The sequence below is a fragment of the Rattus norvegicus genome, chromosome 7 (assembly GCF_036323735.1).
Source record: "Rattus norvegicus strain BN/NHsdMcwi chromosome 7, GRCr8, whole genome shotgun sequence".
Classification (NCBI taxonomy): domain Eukaryota; kingdom Metazoa; phylum Chordata; class Mammalia; order Rodentia; family Muridae; genus Rattus; species Rattus norvegicus.
This window is the reverse complement of record NC_086025.1, coordinates 96,590,394-96,601,041: the sequence shown is the minus strand read 5'-3', so window position 1 is coordinate 96,601,041 and position 10,648 is coordinate 96,590,394. Positions and strand designations below refer to the sequence as shown.

General features: G+C 38.8%; 1 protein-coding gene across 8 annotated transcripts in view; it reads right to left on the bottom strand.

Annotated features, from left to right (window-relative positions):
* Nucleotides 1-469: 469 nt before the first annotated feature.
* The window catches only part of Rgs22l (regulator of G-protein signalling 22 like), a 90,859-nt gene continuing 80,680 nt past the window's right edge, over nt 470-10,648 (bottom strand). For 7 of the 8 annotated variants that reach the window (XR_005487216.2, XR_010053417.1, XR_010053412.1 and 4 more), the window contains one exon: nt 470-10,260. The gene's annotated coding sequence lies outside the window, so the exon portion shown is untranslated. The remainder of the gene's footprint in view (nt 10,261-10,648) is intronic. The other variant, XR_010053418.1, reaches the window with a different exon arrangement.

Sequence of the window (10,648 nt, the reverse complement as noted above, 5' to 3'; positions counted from 1 at the left end):
GTTGTTCTCCTTGCTTTTACTTTTCTTGAGAAATGATATGAAGTTAGGTGGATAGGGGAGTGGGAAAGATCTAGGAAGAAGTTGGTGGAGAAAAAGGAATACAGGATAAATATATGTTATATGAAGAAATTATATAAACATTAAAAGGAGTTGATTAGAAGCTGGAAAAGTGAATAAAAATAATCCAAAGCTAATAACTCTCTCTTCTTATCATCTATTAGGAAATTTCCTTACAGTCTCAAATTCTACACTATAACTCATAGACAAAATCTTGCTTGCCATTTAGTTTTATAAAGTTTTCTTTGAATGCAGCTATGATCCCTTGTATATAACGGCTTTTATTTCATAGCTTGAATACTTGTAACATACACTTCACTACCTAGCAAGTCTATGTGTTTAGTAAGTGGCTGTTTTCTAAAATGTTTGTTGACTCTTATTCTGGAATATGATCAAGAGTTTAGAATTGAGAGAGAGAGAGAGAGAGAGAGAGAGAGAGAGAGAGAGAGAGAGAGAGAGAGAGACAGAGAGAGACAGAGAGAGACAGAGAGAGACAGAGACAGAGACACAGAGAGACAGAGACACAGAGACAGAGAGACAGAGACAAAGACAGACAGACACCTTCCAGAGATTTACTTCCAGGATATGACTGAAAATGATTCCATCTTCTTAGAATTCTATGAAGGCAGTTCTGTCTTAGGAAAACAATTGCTTTCTAGGTACTTTAAGAGAAACAGTTTGTCACAGGGAACTGCTGACAAAGGTGTTAGAGGGAATGGAAGGACAAATGTGTAGATGGTTACAGGTCAGTAAGTTCAGGAAGCTGATATGCTGCAGAAGAGAAAATCAGTCCTGTTTCCCAAAGCAAATACTCGTTGTCTCCCTTTTTTAGATGCTACAGGAACCTGGCTCCCTGACGATGAGTGGACATTCACCTGGACGTACCTTCAATAGATGGGGATGTGTTTTATTCCAGTTCTCATCAGCCATTCCTCATATCATGGGTAATTTGGGGCCTGCTGGGGACAGGGTTTTGACTCTAGGAAAACAGATATGTAGAATTTGGTGAACCTGGGTGGGAAAAGAAACTGTTAACTGTAATAATTATGTTACTATCTTTCAACTATTATTGTTATATTTAACTTATTTGATATTTTGCCTATTTGATTATTTGCTTTTTAGATAGAATCTTTTTGTGCGATAACCCATGGTTGCCTTGAACTTGCAATTTTAATTGCATTTTATCCTTTAAGAGATAAGATTGTAGATCCCCAACTGGCTAACTAACCTGATTTTTAAAACATAGACTTTTTAAAAGATGCGGTGATGAGGAGTGATGCCTTAAAATAGAGACAATGAGAAAAAGAAAGTATATGTAGAACCAAAAATGATGTGAAAAAGTACAAGAAATTAAGAAAAAATGTGGCTCTCTGCCTGAAAATGTATGGTGGACAGGGAGGCTCACTATCTCAAATGCTAGAGATACAATATTGGAACAGGAGAAATCCTTACACGTTATGGAAACAGTGACTGTGTAAACAATAATAATCCTCCTTAAGGAATTCCATCAAGCCAGGTGATGTTGGTGCACGCCTTTAATCCCAGCACTGGAAGGCAGAAGCAGGTGGATCTCTTGAGTTCTAGACTAGCCTGGTCTATAGAGTGAGTTTCAGGATAGCCTGGGCTGCATAGAGAAACCTTGTCTCAAACAAACAAAATAAATCAGTTTCTGAAGATGGAAATGGTTTTTTGCTTCTACACAAATGAATCAGAATGTTTTCTAGTAAAATGAGTGTAGAGGATCAGAATCCAGTCTTTTGTAGAATGTAAATTAGATCAGCAAGGTCTGGACTCAGTAAAACAAAATGAAAGACGACTAAGCAAATCAAATCCTGTCTTGGAGATAGGCAGCACTTCCCTGGATATAGGCATGAATTGAATTCTGTTTGTATATTAGCTGCTGAGAGCTTTTTGAATCAAGGAAGATTCACTTTTACAGATCATCATTGACACTAGCGTGTACACTATCAACATAATAATGCCTAAAGCTGACATTCATAAAAACTTCCTCTCCATAGAAAGGCCATAGACATTGGGTGGATTACACTGTTGAAATCCAACAGGTAAAAATCTACAAGGTAGGCCTTATCAGTATTCCCATTTTAAAATTAAAAAAAAAATCAAACAAAACAAACAAAATGGAGACTTGCAAGATTTATTCAAGTTAGTAATGTCGTAAAAGGTTTGTCAAACTCTGGAGTTAGAAATCTAAACCAACATTCAACTCTTTTGGTAGTGTACCAAATGAAAGCTTTCGTTATGACACTTTCATAAATTTAGCTAACCTATTGACCATCGATGCATTGTTGTTGTTGTTGAATTTTCTTTAAGACAAGCCATACTCATCAGTCAGCATAGTGTCTTCTAGGTCCAGGGCTAGCCTGTGCTCTAATTCACTATCTGCCTAGACTGAGAAATTCACAAATTTGGTCCAGGAGAGTTCATCTGTGAGGTATTAGGACTGAGTTTTATGTCAGCCAATCAGTGGAAGACAGACTGACATTCTCAGGAGGCCATAGAACAAAGAACTTCAAGGGGCTCCATTTAGTAGTTACTCTCTGACCCTTGGGAAGTTATTTCCTGGGTAGTTGAAATTTATCTTCCTGTGTTTTGCAGCCATTGGCCATGATAAGTCGTTCTCAATAGATTTCTGTGCAATCATTATCCCTAAATCTTAGTTCACTTTGAAGTTCCTATTGATGGAAGAAGGGTCTTTTTATCCTTTCTATGCTAATGATGTTGGATTAATGTTTCAATTGTTCAAAGAACTTTCACCCGAATTCCTTTATTTGAATCTTGAAGCAACAGTTTTAGAGGCCAGGGGTCTGACCACTATTGTCACAATACCTGGGTCCACAATGGCTAGTAAGAGGAAACGCAGCTAGTGGGGCCAGGGGTAAGGTTATCATTCATTCCAGGATTATCTGACCTTCCAAAGCGATTATGTCAAGGCTCTCTGATTCTTACTTCTTTTCCCTTAGTATCTGCTTGAATATGCCATGAACCTGGTGATAGTTATCAGTGTTAAAGAGGGTGAGCCTCCTCTCAGACACATAACACTTGCTGTATGTGAACATGACCAGGTCAGGCTGATAGAGCCAGGTCATAATTTCTCAAGAAAAAAGCAGAGTCATGGGAAAAAAAGGTCACGAACATCATCAAATACGGAGTTTGACATTTACCAAGGACAATTGTTTCATCATAAAAGTCTCAGGGTTTTTGGAGCCTTTCAATTAAGCCTATACAAGTAATTCTGCCTCTTCACTAAGGGTGGTGTGTGGAGGCAAGAATAACAAAGTGTGTATGTGTGTGAGGATGGGGGGCAGGGGGTGGAGGTGGCAGATGAGAAGGGGAAGACCAAAGGACACATTCTTGTGGTTTCAGGAGTAAATTGAGCTCCTAATTCTTTGTGAGCAGTAGAAGGATTAAGAGTTCAAAGGGGCAGGTCACACAGGGGCAGGGGGCCAGGCTAGGTCTTGCAAGGATGTGACCCAGGAAATTCTGGCAGGCTGGGCCCCCATACCTTCCCAGCAGGCCTCCAATTAGGATTTAATGGTCAAATGTGGAATGCATTAGGACATCTCAGCAGAAAGTCAATGTTCAAAGGAGCCGGATCTTTTTGGCTAAGTAGAAAAACATTCCTCCATGGTCAGTTTCCTCCTGAACCTTCTAATTCTGGGACCTCACTGGCAGTGGTGGCTTTCAAAGCATCACATGTCAGTGGCCTCTGTGTACATTCACTATTCTCCTTGAACAAAGAAGAATAGACTCACTGACTTGCTTCAGTATTTGAAGTAATGTAAAGAATGGGAAAGATCTTTGACACAGAGTTTTGTGGATTGTGTGAATATGCATGATGCTAGGGGAACAGAGATAAAAAACCCAAATATACTAACATATATGGATATAATAAAAAATGCTTCAAAATATATGCATACTTCTACATGTGTTCCTGCCGATTTTACTTATTTTTTCTCTTAAATTTTGTCTGTATATTCAGCCTTGTCACACAGAGATTTTTGAAGCAACTTTCGAAGACAAGACAGTATTCTGTGTGTATATATATATATATATATATATATATATATATATCATGTTGTATTTATGTATGTGTGTACAGATATTCAAAAGAAAGATTTATGGAATATATACATGTGAACATGCAAATGTGATATGGTGTAAACTTTGTATCTCTCTGAATGTAACTTAATATATGAATTTTGGAAGACATGTTCGAACCTATGGAATAATTCTGGAAGTAGGAATAAAAGAAGGCAATATAGTTCATACTATATAAAAATCAACAAATGTCTCTTGGTGATACATTTTGCATTGTGTTGAACCTGAATACTGAGTATCATGTAGGAATGCATGTTATATCTATTTAAAGTACATGTGTAGATTGATGTGGAACTGTAAAAGGACATTTGTGAATAAATATTAAGTAGTGTGCGACTAATCAGTGAATCTAAATAAATTTGGATATGTATATGAATGATTCTGGCTAATGGTCATGTGAATATATGAGTATCTATGGCTCAGGCAGGTCCTGAAAACTGGTGAGATTGTGGAGAATGGGAATAGTTTGGGGAGTATGACGCTGTGTGGATTTGTGAAGTGGGTTAGGGAATGTTCTCACATTGGTACTCATGGCTTTCCTATCATAACAAGGATTAAGACTATAAGATGCATCTTAAAAAAGATTTAGTCCCAATTTTGTTGTGTCCCAGCATCTGTTTTAAATTTCAAAGAGCTATGTAAGAAAATACATTCCATTTCCTCCTAAACTTGCTAGTCTACACACACACACACACACACACACACACACACAAACAAACACCAACCATACACACATCCATGCATGTTGACTTGCTATTTGGTATCAGAACATGACCAAATGACTTAATTTTAACATTTGGGTACTATTATATTATTGCTGAATTTAGGCTGACTAGTTCATCCTGCTTTGCCTGGGACATTCCCCAATCCTATCCAGACCTAGTCAGTGTGACCTCTCCCCTGTCCACCAGGATCATTGATTCACTGTAGAATAGGAAACCCAGTCTACAATATACTCAGGAGAGTGGCACAGAGCCACCATTTCTATGGTTTATAATTATTTATTTTATTTGGGTTTGCTTGATTGTATATGTGAATCACATATGTTCTAGGGTCTGCAGGTACCACCCAAGGGCATTAGGTCCTGTGGAACTCAAGTTCCTGAAAGTTATGAGCCCCAAGATGGATGCTGAAAACTGAATCCAGGTCCCCTGTAAGGGGAGAAAGTAATCGTAACCACTGGGCCATTTCCCTATCCTCTCTGTTTTGTTTTGTTCAGGGAGATGAAATGTGCTGAATCTTTTCAGAAAAATGATTGTTCATGTGTAAGTCTACTTGTCCTTTAGAACAACACAGAGTACAAGGGGCCTTCTGCTGGAATCTCTTTGGTATTTCACTGATCCTTGACAGATGTGGGGCCGTGTAAAACCAAACTTCTGTCACTTATGCTTAACATTTACAGAGTGAATATAATTATTTTACACACTCAATAAGAAGGAACAAAAGTGAAGTATGTACTTTATTATTTCACATGAAAGATACATTCAATAAATGCATGTACACCATTACTATACACACACACACACACACACACACACACACACACACACACATAATCAGACTACAGAAAAGACATATGCTATAGTATGTTTTTAAAGAATTACACAAATTGTGATTCCTGCTCTACAAAATATTCATTGTACTGAGAAAGATATTAGGGCAATGATATTAGTAACTGGTATTTTCTAACAGAGAGTAGTAATTGTATTTTAGAACAACTTTCTTTCTTTTCTTCTATTGGATATTTTCTTTATTTACACTTCAAACGTTGTTTCCTGGTTTCCCCTCCATAAACCCTCTATCCCTTTCCTCTCTCCCCTGCTTCTATGAGAGTACTCCCCCATCCACCCACCCACTTCCTCTTGACCCCTGGCCCTGGCATTCTCCTACACTGGGTTATGGAGCCTTCCCAGGACCAAGGGGCCTCTCCTCCCATTGATGCCAGACAAGGCTGTCCTCTGCTACATATGTAGCTGGAACCATGGGTTACTCCGTGTGTACCCTTTGGTTGGTGGTTTAGTCCCTGGGAGCTCTGGGGAGGGGGGGGTCTGGTTGATTGATATTGTTGTCAGAACAACTTTTAAAATCAAGTCCTTGTCATCATCCCTCAGCTGTTCTTTGAGTAATAAATACGAGCCTGGCAGTAGGCTAGAAGCCAGAGAACACTTCACGGAGTGAATCAATCCTTCCATGGAAAGATTGCCTCAAAAAACTGAGAAAGGACACATGACAACAGATTGTACAAGAACCCAACTCTGAGTGTCATATCCACAGGAGAAGGCAGAAGAGAAAATCTGAAAGAGGAGCAATTCAGAGTCAGTATAGCAAGAAAAATATCTGGTTTACCATGTAAGAACCAAGGCTTACTGTTAATATGGAGCTAAATTATTTACAACTAGTGCCTTGCTATGAAGAGAGAGAGTTTAAATCCTCATATCAAGGTGGTCTTCATGACATTTTTAACATAAGCTGATGGAGACTGTAAGGAGGAAAAAAAAGCAGAATACAGCAACATCTTAGGAATTGTAAAAGGCTTCTCAGAGTTGAGCAATTAACCACTTGAATTCGCCTCAAAAGAAGATTCACTAGGCAAAAAAATCATGATTTTCTGGCTGGCACTTCCCATGTGGCTGTAGAGAGATACAGTAGCGCTCTGGAGAATGGGAATAATGAGAATAAGCACTAGAAGGGAGGGATATTGGAGAGAAGGGTAGAGACGCTTAATGGCCAGAATCTGATCTTCACAGTGTCCTAAACCCCCATTAATACTCAAGGCTCAGAGGATAGGACCTAGTTTCTCCATCATCAGAAAACAATGGCCTGGGTGTCCCTGTTCAGTAAATGCAAGGATAATACAGGGAACGGGAGAAATAGGGACATAAAATTATTCTGCTAAGGAATTTGTGCTTGATCCTATAGATAATGAGAAATTAGCAGTGCTTTCAGAAGATAAATGGTGACTTCCAAATTTGTATTTTAGAACTGTCACTCTGAATTTGGCAGGGTAGAGATGGGTTTGCAGAGATCGCGGAAGGGTGAAAATGCTAGAAAGATGGATGAGTAAGTGATCACTGTCATCCTAATGGTATATATGTTGGAGGACTGAAGGAAGTTTCCCTTAAGTCTCATGGGGGAAAGCTGCTCACCACCCTTCTATAGATATGAATCTTGATAGCTATTCAACCCTGTATCCTTATTCATGTGTAAGAATCAACCTCAATCCCTTCAGGCTAAGAAAATAATTGGTGAGAGGAAAAATAACTATTAGGCTTTTGAATACATTTGATATTCTCAATGTTCATGATAGTGGAAAAGTTGTGTATGGGCATACAGCATAAAAAATAGATGATGGATGGATGGATGGATAGATAGATAGATAGATAGATAGATAGATAGATAGATAGATAGATAGATAGATACATAGATACATAGATACATAGATACATAGATAGATATATAGGTAGATACATTGATAGATACATAGAGATGACTGAATTTTGTTCACAGACATTTAACATGAAAGCAGCTTGATTTTTACTAAGTCCTTTATCCTACCCCTCTGTATCAATGACATTAAATTGGAGATAGAACAGCAATATCATATCAGAGTTTGCTCAAGAAATTATATATGAGAATCTCTTTTAAGTCCTTGAACAATAGTGCAAACATCAGGTATTGATTTTGCAGATGTAGTAGGCAGAGATTGACATTAACTATTTAAAAGATAAGGCACCTGTCCGAAGTTTTGGATCACTTGCTAGACAGACATGGGTTGTCTTCTAACCTGTATCCTCCTTGCTTTCCATAGCAGTTTCATTTCTAAAGGAAGGTCTTCCTGGTGAGGTGCATTAAAAATAATTCATCCAGGAGACTACCCAGCTGATTGTTCCATGTCAGTACTGACACAAGGTTGTTTTTCCTAGAAGGAATACATTCTGGAGGGAGTTTGTGATTGCCCTGATGATTACAGCTTGTAAGCTTAACTATAAAAAACACCCAGAACAAAACCTCTCTATTTACTGCTCTTCCCATGTGTGTGACCCTGTGTCCTCCAGCACATGCTTTATTTCAATTAACTTTTCACAGTCCCCTTGTTCCCATTTTTCTTTCACTATCCAAGCACTGATCTTTTCTCATCTCAGTAGTTCATGAAGCACTCAAGACCCCATTAAAGTCAATAGACATATGTCCTTGATTAACAAGAAAGATGAATGGCAGTAAGGGTTGTAGACAATTTAGATCCATGAAACACCTTAAACTGTACTGAAAATAGAAAGGCTTTGTCCAGAGTCTGGGGCTCCAGCTTCATGGTGAACAGATGGCTCAGAGTCAGCTGACACAGCCAACTTCCTGTCCTACAGAGAGACAGAAATTGAGACCCTCAGTGTTGCAGAAGTGCAGAACTTTGGTGAAAACCCTTGAAGATCATCATGGCGTGTAATCTAATTGTCAACTTGACCAGATTGAGAGAGATGTAATACACTCCTCTGCATGTGTCTTTGTGGACTTTTTTCAGAGAGTATCAATATATAGAATGGCAAATAATGGGGAAATACCCAATCTAACTGCTAGCTGGGCTCCCCCGATATGTCAGGGGGCTGCTATGGAGTAAAAGGGAGAATGGAACAAGAGTTTTATTTCAGTGCCTCCTGAACTTCACTATGCCTTGCCTGGTATGAAGGACTGAATCCCATAAAACCTTGAGCTTAAATAAATCCTTCTTCCATTGAGTCATTCTGTCAGGAGTTTCATGATGAAAGAACCTGGCATACTGAATGCAAGTGCCCATGAAGTGACTATCTTCTACTGATAGTTTTGAAAAACATCTTGCTTCATTTCAATACTTTGCTAAAGGATTAGCCTATAGTAATTACGTCCTGCTCTCCATACTCTGAGGGTGGAGCAATAGTTGAATCCATTCTTTTTTTCTCTTAAGTCACTTATACATTCATTGTTTAGTTAACACTTACATGTTACAGGCAAAATAGAATAAAACAAAGACAGATCACAACAAATCCACATCCAAAACAACACGCAAATGTGACCCCTCATACTTTCTTACATACCAAAAAAAGCCTCTTGTAAGAAGTAACCTTTGCATTATGATATGGAGAATGAGTGAGAACTCAAATCATCTAGAGACTGGAAATTTGTACCCGTGTCCCAGTCAGGGAGAAACAGGTTGACACAGGCTCTGGAGTCAGTAGGAAATAAGAGGAGGTTGGTGAGCCTGTGAGTTAGAGGATAAGAAGAAAAGAATGAGCTGAACCAGGAAAAAGCCCTTGTGTTTGGGTCAGTGTGAAGCTATTCAACAGAGCTTCCAGGGACTAAGCCACTACCCAAAGACTATACATGGACTGACTCTGGACTCTGACCTCATAGGTAGCAATGAATATCCTAGTAAGAGCACCAGTGGAAGGGGAAGCCCTGGGTCCTGCTAAGACTGAACCCCCAGTGAACTAGACTGGTGGGGGGAGGGCGGCAATGGGGGGAGGGTTGGGAGGGGAACACCCATAAGGAAGGGGAGGGGGGAGGGGGATGTTTGCCCAGAAACCGGGAAAGGGAATAACACTCAAAATGTATATAAGAAATACTCAAGTTAATAAAAAAATAAAAAATAAAAAAAAATTAAAAAAAAAGAAATGGAGAATTTGTGTTGGTTTGCATTACAAAGAATTGGTCAAGAAGACCACTAAGAATGGAAGCAGAGAGACTAATGAGTATTTCCGTTATAGATAAATCCAGAAAGGACTCCAGCCTGAATTGGGATAGAAAATATGAATACAGATGAAATGATAAATCTAGTATAAACAGGAGGCACAACAATAAAAGTGAGCATTGATTCTTGGGTAAAGCACCAAGGTGGCTAACTGGGATCCTGACACATGAGGAAATTAAACTCAAGCAACAATGATACTTATGATGAGAGAACATATTTACCATGGTATATAGTGCATAAGAAGGCATCTCTTTCTGATAGCAACACGTTTTTCAAGTTCTAACTCAGAACTCCCAATTTGCAACAAGTTTTCTTTTAACATTGAACTTCATTTGCTCTGGCTTCTGTGACACATATGGTTGCTACTGCGATAGAAAGAATTCAATAATTAGTACCTTTCTCTATAACTCAAATCAACAGACAGAAGGTAAAGGAGAAAGCCAGACAGAAATAAAGTTGAAGTATCACTTTTGTTGTTGATAGAACTGATATAAAAATGTGGGGATGCTGCTTGCGATCAAGTGAGCATTCATACTCTGAACTTGAAAATTGGACTTCTATTCATACTTCTGTTACGTGCAGAGACAGTGGTGGCTAAGAACCATAGAATCGGGGTGCAGCATAAAACACACAGGCTCTTCCTGATCACGATATCTTCCAATGGGAAAAGGACTCCTGGGATGATCTGCACATGCCCAGTTCTTTTTTCCAGGCTTAGCAGTCTGGTACAATAAACTATAGGGGCCAGGAATA